Consider the following 10,000-nt stretch of genomic DNA (forward strand, 5'->3'; position numbering starts at 1 on the left):
CTTCAAGAACGCCCCGCTAACCCTAACCCTAATCCCAACCCTAACCCTAACCCTAACCCTAAGTGTCCAGGCGGGTGTCCATTCCAGAAGGCCCACCCGCCTTGGATCACATTCCGGTTAAGAAACATGAAAAAAGTCCCTCTATTGAATGGAAGTCAGCACAAAAAAGCTGAAAATATGACAAAGTGTCAAGGAGGGTGTCGCTTCCAGAAGGCCCGCCCGCCTTGGATCGACACCCGGCTAAGAAACATGAAAAAAGTCCCTCTATTTAATGGAAGTCAGAGGGAAAAAAAGCTGGAATTTTTCTAAGTGTCAAAGTCGGGATTTTTTCTAAGTGTCAACTTTTGGAGTACCAACCCTTCCAAAACAAAGTCGGGATTTTTTCTAAGTGTCAACTTTTGGAGTACCAACCCTTCCAAAACAAAGTCGGGATTTTTTCTAAGTGTCAACTTTTGGAGTACCAACCCTTCCAAAACAAAGTCGGGATTTTTTCTAAGTGTCAACTTTTGGAGTACCAACACTTCCAAAACAAAGTCGGGATTTTTTCTAAGTGTCAACTTTTCGCGTACCAACCCTTCCAAAATAAAGTCGGGATTTTTTCTAAGTGTCAACTTTTAAAAGTCGGGATTTTTTCTAAGTGTCCACTTTTGCTGTACCATGCCCTCCAGGGTCATAGAAGCCCCAGAGTGAGACCTAAACAACCGGGCCGAGTGATGTCATTTGGGGCCCTATTTTGAGTCATTTTGTGGGATTTCGGTGACGCCGAGGAGCGAAGCAGGTGTTCCGGGAGGGGGGTGCCTGTCCATTTAAGAAGGCCGGCTTGCCGTGGATCTACACCCGGGTAGGGAATTCAAAATAGGTCCCTCTATTTGCTGGAAGTCAGCACAAAATATAGCTGTACATTTGCCCAAGGCTCTAAAGAGGGAAAGGCAACTTTAAGCCTGAAAAGGAAAGCGGGGATTTGGAGCCCTCCGGTGGACTTCCGCCGCCGCTGCACCCTTAGCTGGAAGTCAGTGCCAAAAAAAAAAAAAGAAGCTGCGAATAGTGTCCATGTGCCTGTCCCTTTAGGAAAGCCGGCTTGCCGTGGATCTCCACCCGGGTGGGGAATTCCAAATAGGTCCCTCTATTTGATGGAAGTCAGCAACAAAAAGCTGGAATTTTTCTAAGTGTCAAGGAGGGTGTCACTTCCAGAAGGCCCACCATTCTTGGATCGACACCCGGTTAAGAAAAATGAAAAAAGTCCCTCTATTTGATGGAAGTCAGCAACAAAAAGCTGGATTTTTTCTAAGTGTCAAGGAGGGTGTCGCTTCCAGAAGGCCCACCTGCCTTGGATCACCACCCGGTTAAGAAAAATGAAAAAAGTCCCTCTAGTTAATGGAAGTCAGCAACAAAAAGCTGGAATTTTTCTAAGTGTCAAGGAGGGTGTCGCTTCCAGAAGGCCCACCTGCCTTGGATCACCACCCGGTTAAGAAAAATGAAAAAAGTCCCTCTATTTGATGGAAGTCAGCAACAAAAAGCTGGATTTTTTCTAAGTGTCAAGGAGGGTGTCGCTTCCAGAAGGCCCACCTGCCTTGGATCACCACCCGGTTAAGAAAAATGAAAAAAGTCCCTCTAGTTAATGGAAGTCAGCAACAAAAAGCTGGAATTTTTCTAAGTGTCAAGGAGGGTGTCGCTTCCAGAAGGCCCACCTGCCTTGGATCGACACCCGGTTAAGAAACATGGAAAAAGTCCCTCTATTTGATGGAAGTCAGCAACAAAAAGCTGGATTTTTTCTAAGTGTCAAGGAGGGTGTCGCTTCCAGAAGGCCCACCTGCCTTGGATCACCACCCGGTTAAGAAAAATGAAAAAAGTCCCTCTAGTTAATGGAAGTCAGCAACAAAAAGCTGGAATTTTTCTAAGTGTCAAGGAGGGTGTCGCTTCCAGAAGGCCCACCTGCCTTGGATCGACACCCGGTTAAGAAAAATGAAAAAAGTCCCTCTATTTAATGGAAGTCAGCAACAAAAAGCTGGATTTTTTCTAAGTGTGAAGGAGAGGGTCGCTTCCAGAAGGCCCACCTGCCTTGGATCGACACCCGGTTAAGAAACATGGAAAAAGTCCCTCTATTTGATGGAAGTCAGCAACAAAAAGCTGGATTTTTTCTAAGTGTCAAGGAGGGTGTCGCTTCCAGAAGGCCCACCCGCCTTGGATCACCACCCGGTTAAGAAAAAAGAAAAAAGTCCCTCTACTTAATGGAAGTCAGCAACAAAAAGCTGGATTTTTTCTAAGTGTGAAGGAGGGTGTCGCTTCCAGAAGGCCCACCTGCCTTGGATCGACACCCGGTTAAGAAACATGGAAAAAGTCCCTCTATTGAATGGAAGTCAGCACAAAAAAGCTGAAAATATGACAGAGTGTGAAGGAGAGGGTCGCTTCCAGAAGGCCCACCTGCCTTGGATCGACACCCGGTTAAGAAACATGGAAAAAGTCCCTCTATTTGATGGAAGTCAGCAACAAAAAGCTGGATTTTTTCTAAGTGTCAAGGAGGGTGTCGCTTCCAGAAGGCCCACCTGCCTTGGATCGACACCCGGTTAAGAAACATGGAAAAAGTCCCTCTATTTGATGGAAGTCAGCAACAAAAAGCTGGATTTTTTCTAAGTGTAAAAGTTGGGATTTTTTCTAAGTGTCAACTTTTGGTGTACCAACCCTTCCAAAATAAAGTCGGGATTTTTTCTAAGTGTCAACTTTTGGTGTACCAACCCTTCCAAAATAAAGTCGGGATTTTTTCTAAGTGTCAACTTTTGGTGTACCAACCCTTCCAAAATAAAGTCGGGATTTTTTCTAAGTGTCAACTTTTGGTGTACCAACACTTCCAAAATAAAGTGGGGATTTTTTCTAAGTGTCAACTTATATAGTCGGGATTTTTTCTAAGTGTCAACTTATATAGTCGGGATTTTTTCCAAGTGTCAACTTATAAAGTGGGGATTTTTTTCCAAGTGTCAACCTGTAAAGTGGGGATTTTTTTTCCAAGTGTCCACTTTTGGTTCACCATGCCTTCCAGAGTCAAAGAAGCCCCCGAGTGAGACCCAAAAAACCGGACCGAGTGATGTCATTTGGGGTCCTATTTTCAGTCATTTTGTGGGATTTCGGTGACGCCGAGGAGGGAAGCAGGTGTCAAGGGACAGGGGGGTGCCTGTCCCTTTAAGAAGGCCGGCTTGCCGTGGATCTACACCCGGGTAGGGAATTCAAAACAGGTCCCTCTATTTGCTGGAAGTCAGCACAAAAAAGCTGGAAATATGACAGGGGAAAAAAAAAAAAGAAGAAGCTGCAATGATGGCAGAGTGTCCATGTGCCTGTCCCTTTAAGAAGGCCGGCTTGCCGTGGATCTCCACCCGGGTGGGGAATTCCAAATAGGTCCCTCTATTTGCTGGAAGTGCCCCCCCAAAAAGCTGTCCATTTCCCCAAGTTTTTAAGGAGGGAAAAGCCACTTTAAGCCTAAAAAGGAAAGCGGGGATTTGGAGCCCTCCGGTGGACTTCCGCCGCCGCTGCACCCTTAGAAGAAAAAGCTGCACTTATGGCAGAGTGTCCATGTGCCTGTGCCTTTAGGAAGGCCGGCTTGCCGTGGTTCTGCACCAGGGTAGGGAATTCAAAATAGGTCCCTCTATCTGCTGGAAGTCAGCACAAAAAAAAGCTGGAAATATGACAGAGTGTCAACTTTTAGTGTAATAGACCTGCGAAAGTCAAAGTCGGGATTTTTTCTAAGTGTCCACTTTTGGTGTACCAACCTTTCCAAAATAAAGTGGGGATTTTTTCTAAGTGTCCACTTTTGGTGTACCAACCTTTCCAAAATAAAGTGGGGATTTTTTCTAAGTGTCAACTTATAAAGTCGGGATTTTTTCTAAGTGTCAACTTATAAAGTGGGGATTTTTTCTAAGTGTCAACTTATAAAGTCGGGATTTTTTCCAAGTGTCAACTTATAAAGTGGGGATTTTTTCCAAGTGTCAACTTATAAAGTGGGGATTTTTTCCAAGTGTCAACTTATATAGTCGGGATTTTTTTTCAAAGTGTCAACTTGTAAAGTGGGGATTTTTTCCAAGTGTCTACTTTTGGTTCACCATGCCTTCCAGAGTCAAAGAAGCCCCCGAGTGAGACCCAAAGAACCGGACCGAGTGATGTCATTTGGGGTCCTATTTTCAGTCATTTTGTGGGATTTCGGTGACGCCGAGGAGGGAAGCAGGTGTCAAGGGACAGGGGGGTGCCTGTCCCTTTAAGAAGGCCGGCTTGCCGTGGATCTACACCCGGGTAGGGAATTCAAAACAGGTCCCTCTATTTGCTGGAAGTCAGCACGAAAAAAAGCTGGAAATATGACAGAGTGCCCCAAAAAAAAAAAGAAGCTGCAATGATGGCAGAGTGTCCATGTTGCTGTCCCTTTAGGAAGGCCGGCTCGCCGTGGATCTCCACCCGGGTGGGGAATTCCAAATAGGTCCCTCCATTTGCTGGAAGTGCCCCCCCAAAAAGCTGTCCATTTCCCCAAGTTTTTAAGGGAAACAAAAACCAGGGTTGGGGTTGGATGCATCACACTGTAAGTCTCGGCTGCAGCCAGAAGCAAGTATTAAAAAGGTAGACATCAACCATCATTTAAAAAGGGGAAAACAAATCCATTCATCAATAAATCATATCCAAATGTAAAAAAAGAGGCAGCTCAAAAGAGAGGGTGTGTGTCCAGCAGAAAATAGGCATGATAAACAAAGAGGGCTGGGGTTTGGAGGAGGGCAAAATGTCCCGCAGCCGGCCGCCCGAGTTCCGGGATGCCCAGCACGTCCATAACGCACCCCGCAAAGTCAAACTGGAAGTGGAGGGGAAAAAAGCTGGGAAAGAAGTTAAATGTCCTCAAAGTGTTCCAAAATCAGTCCCACGAGTCCCGCAGCTGGCCACCCGAGTCCAGGGAAGCCCGGCACCTCCGTAACAAGGCCCGCAAAGTCACACTGCAAGTGGGGGAGAAAAGCTGGCAGAGTAGCCAAAAGTCCTCAAAGTGTTCAAAAATCAGTCCCCCACCAGCCCCGCAGCTGGCCACCCGAGTCCAGGGACGCCCGGCACAGCCGTAACGCACCCCGCAAAGTCAAACTGCAAGTGGGGGAGAAAAGCTGGGGGAAAATCCAAAAGTCCTCAAAGTTTTCAAAATCCGCACCCGGGACTGAGTCCAGCAAGTCCCCCCGGTCCCAAAAATGCCATTTTTTTCAAAAAATACCCAAAAAATGCGGGGGCCGGATTTCGGAACCGGCGTACCGCTTTCGGCCCGCGTGCCCTAGATTGGAGACCGATGTCAAAAATGGACGCCGGTCGGGTATTTTTTTCCTTGGGGTCTATAGAGAGTAAATCCGGAGGAAAATTGGCCTTACGAGCAAAGGGAGGGATTTTAGGGGGCATAACGTCCAGCCGCGTGCCTCCCGGGTCCCGGGGAAGAGAAAGTCCAGAAAACTCATAAAATCATGCCCAGCATGGAGATCCACAAGTCCCGCCGCAGGCCCGAGGCTTCCCGGGTCCCGGGAATGACCAAAAGACACCCAGGAGTGGACCATCGAAAGTGGGAGGGAAATGGAGGGAAAGTCGGGAAAAAGGTCCAAAATGGGTTGAAAATCATATGATCCCACCCAGGGTAGAGTTCCACAAGTCCCGCAGCGAGCTGCACGAGCCGCAGGAACACCGGGAATGACCAAAAGGCACCCAGAAGCGAACCAGCGAAAGTGGGGGGAAAATGGAGGAAAAGGAGGAAAAAGTACCAAATTGTTTAAAAATCCTACCCAGGATGGAGTTCCACAAGTCCCGCAGCGAGCTGCACGAGCCGCAGGAACACCGGGAATGACCAAAAGGCACCCAGAAGTGAACCAGCGAAAGTGGGGGAAAAATGGAGGAAAAGGAGGAAAAAGTACCAAATTGTTTAAAAATCCTACCCAGGATGGAGTTCCACAAGCCCCGCAGCGAGCTGCACGAGCCGCAGGAACACCGGGAATGACCAAAAGGCACCCAGAAGTGAACCAGCGAAAGTGGGGGAAAAATGGAGGAAAAGGAGGAAAAAGTACCAAATTGTTTAAAAATCCTACCCAGGATGGAGTTCCACAAGTCCCGCAGCGAGCTGCACGAGCCGCAGGAACACCGGGAATGACCAAAAGGCACCCAGAAGTGAACCAGCGAAAGTGGGGGAAAAATGGAGGAAAAGGAGGAAAAAGTGCCAAATTGTTTAAAAATCCTACCCAGGATGGAGTTCCAGAAGCCCTGCAGCGAGCTGCACGAGCCGCAGGAACACCGGGAATGACCAAAAGGCACCCAGAAGTGAACCAGCGAAAGTGGGGGAAAAATGGAGGAAAAGGAGGAAAAAGTACCAAATTGTTTAAAAATCCTACCCAGGATGGAGTTCCACGAGTCCCGCAGCGAGCTGCACGAGCCGCAGGAACACCGGGAATGACCAAAAGGCACCCAGAAGTGAACCATCAAAAGTGGGGGACAATTTGAGAAAAAGTTGGAAAAAGGTCCGAAATTGATTAAAAATCCTACCCAGGATGGAGTTCCAGAAGCCCCGCAGCGAGCTGCGCGAGCCGCAGGAACACCGGGAATGACCAAAAGGCACCCAGAAGTGAACCATCAAAAGTGGGGGACAATTTGAGAAAAAGTTGGAAAAAGGTCCGAAATTGATTAAAAATCCTACCCAGGATGGAGTTCCAGAAGCCCCGCAGCGAGCTGCACGAGCCGCAGGAACACCGGGAATGACCAAAAGGCACCCAGAAGTGAACCATCAAAAGTGGGGGACAATTTGAGAAAAAGTTGGAAAAAGGTCCGAAATTGATTAAAAATCCTACCCAGGATGGAGTTCCAGAAGCCCCGCAGCGAGCTGCGCGAGCCGCAGGAACACCGGGAATGACCAAAAGGCACCCAGAAGTGAACCATCAAAAGTGGGGGACAATTTGAGAAAAAGTTGGAAAAAGGTCCGAAATTGATTAAAAATCCTACCCAGGATGGAGTTCCACAAGTCCCGCAGCGAGCTGCACGAGCCGCAGGAACACCGGGAATGACCAAAAGGCACCCAGAAGTGAACCATCAAAAGTGGGGGACAATTTGAGAAAAAGTTGGAAAAAGGTCCGAAATTGATTAAAAATCCTACCCAGGATGGAGTTCCAGAAGCCCCGCAGCGAGCTGCGCGAGCCGCAGGAACACCGGGAATGACCAAAAGGCACCCAGAAGTGAACCATCAAAAGTGGGGGACAATTTGAGAAAAAGTTGGAAAAAGGGCCGAAATTGATTAAAAATCCTACCCAGGATGGAGTTCCACAAGTCCCGCAGCGAGCTGCACGAGCCGCAGGAACACCGGGAATGACCAAAAGGCACCCAGAAGTGAACCATCAAAAGTGGGGGACAATTTGAGAAAAAGTTGGAAAAAGGTCCGAAATTGATTAAAAATCCTACCCAGGATGGAGTTCCAGAAGCCCCGCAGCGAGCTGCGCGAGCCGCAGGAACACCGGGAATGACCAAAAGGCACCCAGAAGTGAACCATCAAAAGTGGGGGACAATTTGAGAAAAAGTTGGAAAAAGGTCCGAAATTGATTAAAAATCCTACCCAGGATGGAGTTCCACAAGTCCCGCAGCGAGCTGCACGAGCCGCAGGAACACCGGGAATGACCAAAAGGCACCCAGAAGTGAACCATCAAAAGTGGGGGACAATTTGAGAAAAAGTTGGAAAAAGGTCCGAAATTGATTAAAAATCCTACCCAGGATGGAGTTCCAGAAGCCCCGCAGCGAGCTGCGCGAGCCGCAGGAACACCGGGAATGACCAAAAGGCACCCAGAAGTGAACCATCAAAAGTGGGGGACAATTTGAGAAAAAGTTGGAAAAAGGTCCGAAATTGATTAAAAATCCTACCCAGGATGGAGTTCCAGAAGCCCCGCAGCGAGCTGCGCGAGCCGCAGGAACACCGGGAATGACCAAAAGGCACCCAGAAGTGAACCATCAAAAGTGGGGGACAATTTGAGAAAAAGTTGGAAAAAGGTCCGAAATTGTTTAAAAATCCTACCCAGGATGGAGTTCCAGAAGTCCCGCAGCGAGCTGCGCGAGCTCCGGGACCCCCGGGAATGACCAAAAGATACCCAGGAGTGAACCAGCGAAAGTGGGGGACAATTTGAGAAAAAGTTGGAAAAAGGTCCGAAATTGTTTAAAAATCCTACCCAGGATGGAGTTCCAGAAGTCCCGCAGCGAGCTGCGCGAGCTCCGGGGCCCCCGGGAATGACCAAAAGATACCCAGGAGTGAACCAGCCCAAGTGGGGGACAAATGGAAGAAAAGCCGGGCCAAGTCCAAAAAAGTTGGATTTTTTGCCAAAGTGTCAACATGCGTGATTTTGTCAGAGTGTCCACTTTTGGGATTTTTTCAAAGTCCAACAACGAGAGAGGCCTGGCCTCCAGCCTGTCTAGCCTCTTCCATGAGACACTTGGAAAAAATCCCGTGCAAAAAAAGTGGATTTTTTCAAAGTCCAACAACGAGAGAGGCCTAAGTTCCAGCCTCCTTAGCCTCTTTCTTCCGTGGAGCAAAAGTTGGATTTTTTGCCTAAGTGTCAACATGCGTGATTTTGTCAGAGTGTCCACTTTTGGGATTTTTTCTAAGTCCAACAACGAGAGAGGCCTGGCCTCCAGCCTGTTTAGCCTCTTCCATGTGACACTTAGAAAAAATCCCGTGCAAAAAAAGTGGATTTTTTCTAAGTCCAACAACGAGAGAGGCCTAACTTCCAGCCTCCTTAGCCTCTTTCGTTCACATACTTAGAAAAAAATCCCAGCGCCAAGCCCAATGCATTTCAATGGGATTTATTTTTCGAGCCGGATTTTTTCTAAGTCCAACAACGAGAGAGGCTTGAGTTCTAGCCTACTTTAAGCCTCTTTCGATTTTCCCTGTTTTTACCAGGTCTACCAAAACACCCCCATCACGTTAGTAGGTGCGCCAGGCTTAGACAGGCCGAATTGGCAGGAAATGTGTCCGAGTCAAAGTGAGCTATTTTGGGACTCAAAAGTTGGATTTTCCCCCTCTTTTCGATGGTTCTTTTTTCGAATGGTTCTTCCAGGCTCTGAGCGACAGGGGCTCACGCGGACATGCGTGGCCGCCTAGGGGGCGCTATCTCGGACACATTTAGGGACATGGACACCCTGGAAGAACAAACATAAAAATTTTTTCGACCTGATTTCAGACCAGCCTCTTTCTTAAGGACTTCCAGGACTCGAGCGACAGGGGCTCGGTCCTGAGTGCGCGCCCGGCCAGGGGGCGCTATCCCGGACACATTTCGGGACATTTAAACCATGGATGGACAAACATAAAAATTTTTTCGACCTGATTTCAGACCAGCCTCTTTCTTAAGGACTTCCAGGACTCGAGCGACAGGGGCTCGGTCCTGAGTGCGCGCCCGGCCAGGGGGCGCTATCCCGGACACATTTCGGGACATTTAAACCATGGATGGACAAACATAAAAATTGAAAGACCTGATTCGACCCAGCCTCTCGGGGCTTTTCCCAGGGCCGGAGCGACAGGGGCTCGGTCCTACGGCGTGCCCGCCTAGGGGGCGCTATGACGGACACACCAGGGGACACGGACACCCTGGGTGGACAAACATAAAAAATTGAAAGACCTGATTCGACCCAGCCTCTCGGGGCTTTTCCCAGGGCCGGAGCGACAGGGGCTCGGCCCTATGGCGTGCCCGCCTAGGGGGCGCTATGACGGACACACCAGGGGACACGGACACCCTGGGTGGACAAACATAAAAAATTGAAAGACCTGATTCGACCCAGCCTCTCGGGGCTTTTCCCAGGGCCGGAGCGACAGGGGCTCGGCCCTACGGCGTGCCCGCCTAGGGGGCGCTATGACGGACACACCAGGGGACACGGACACCCTGGGTGGACAAACATAAAAAATGGAAAGACCTGATTCGACCCAGCCTCTCGGGGCTTTTCCCAGGGCCGGAGCGACAGGGGCCCGGCCCTACGGCGTGCCCGCCTAGGG

Source organism: Nerophis ophidion, unplaced genomic scaffold, assembly GCF_033978795.1.
Source record: "Nerophis ophidion isolate RoL-2023_Sa unplaced genomic scaffold, RoL_Noph_v1.0 HiC_scaffold_364, whole genome shotgun sequence".
NCBI classification, from domain to species: domain Eukaryota; kingdom Metazoa; phylum Chordata; class Actinopteri; order Syngnathiformes; family Syngnathidae; genus Nerophis; species Nerophis ophidion.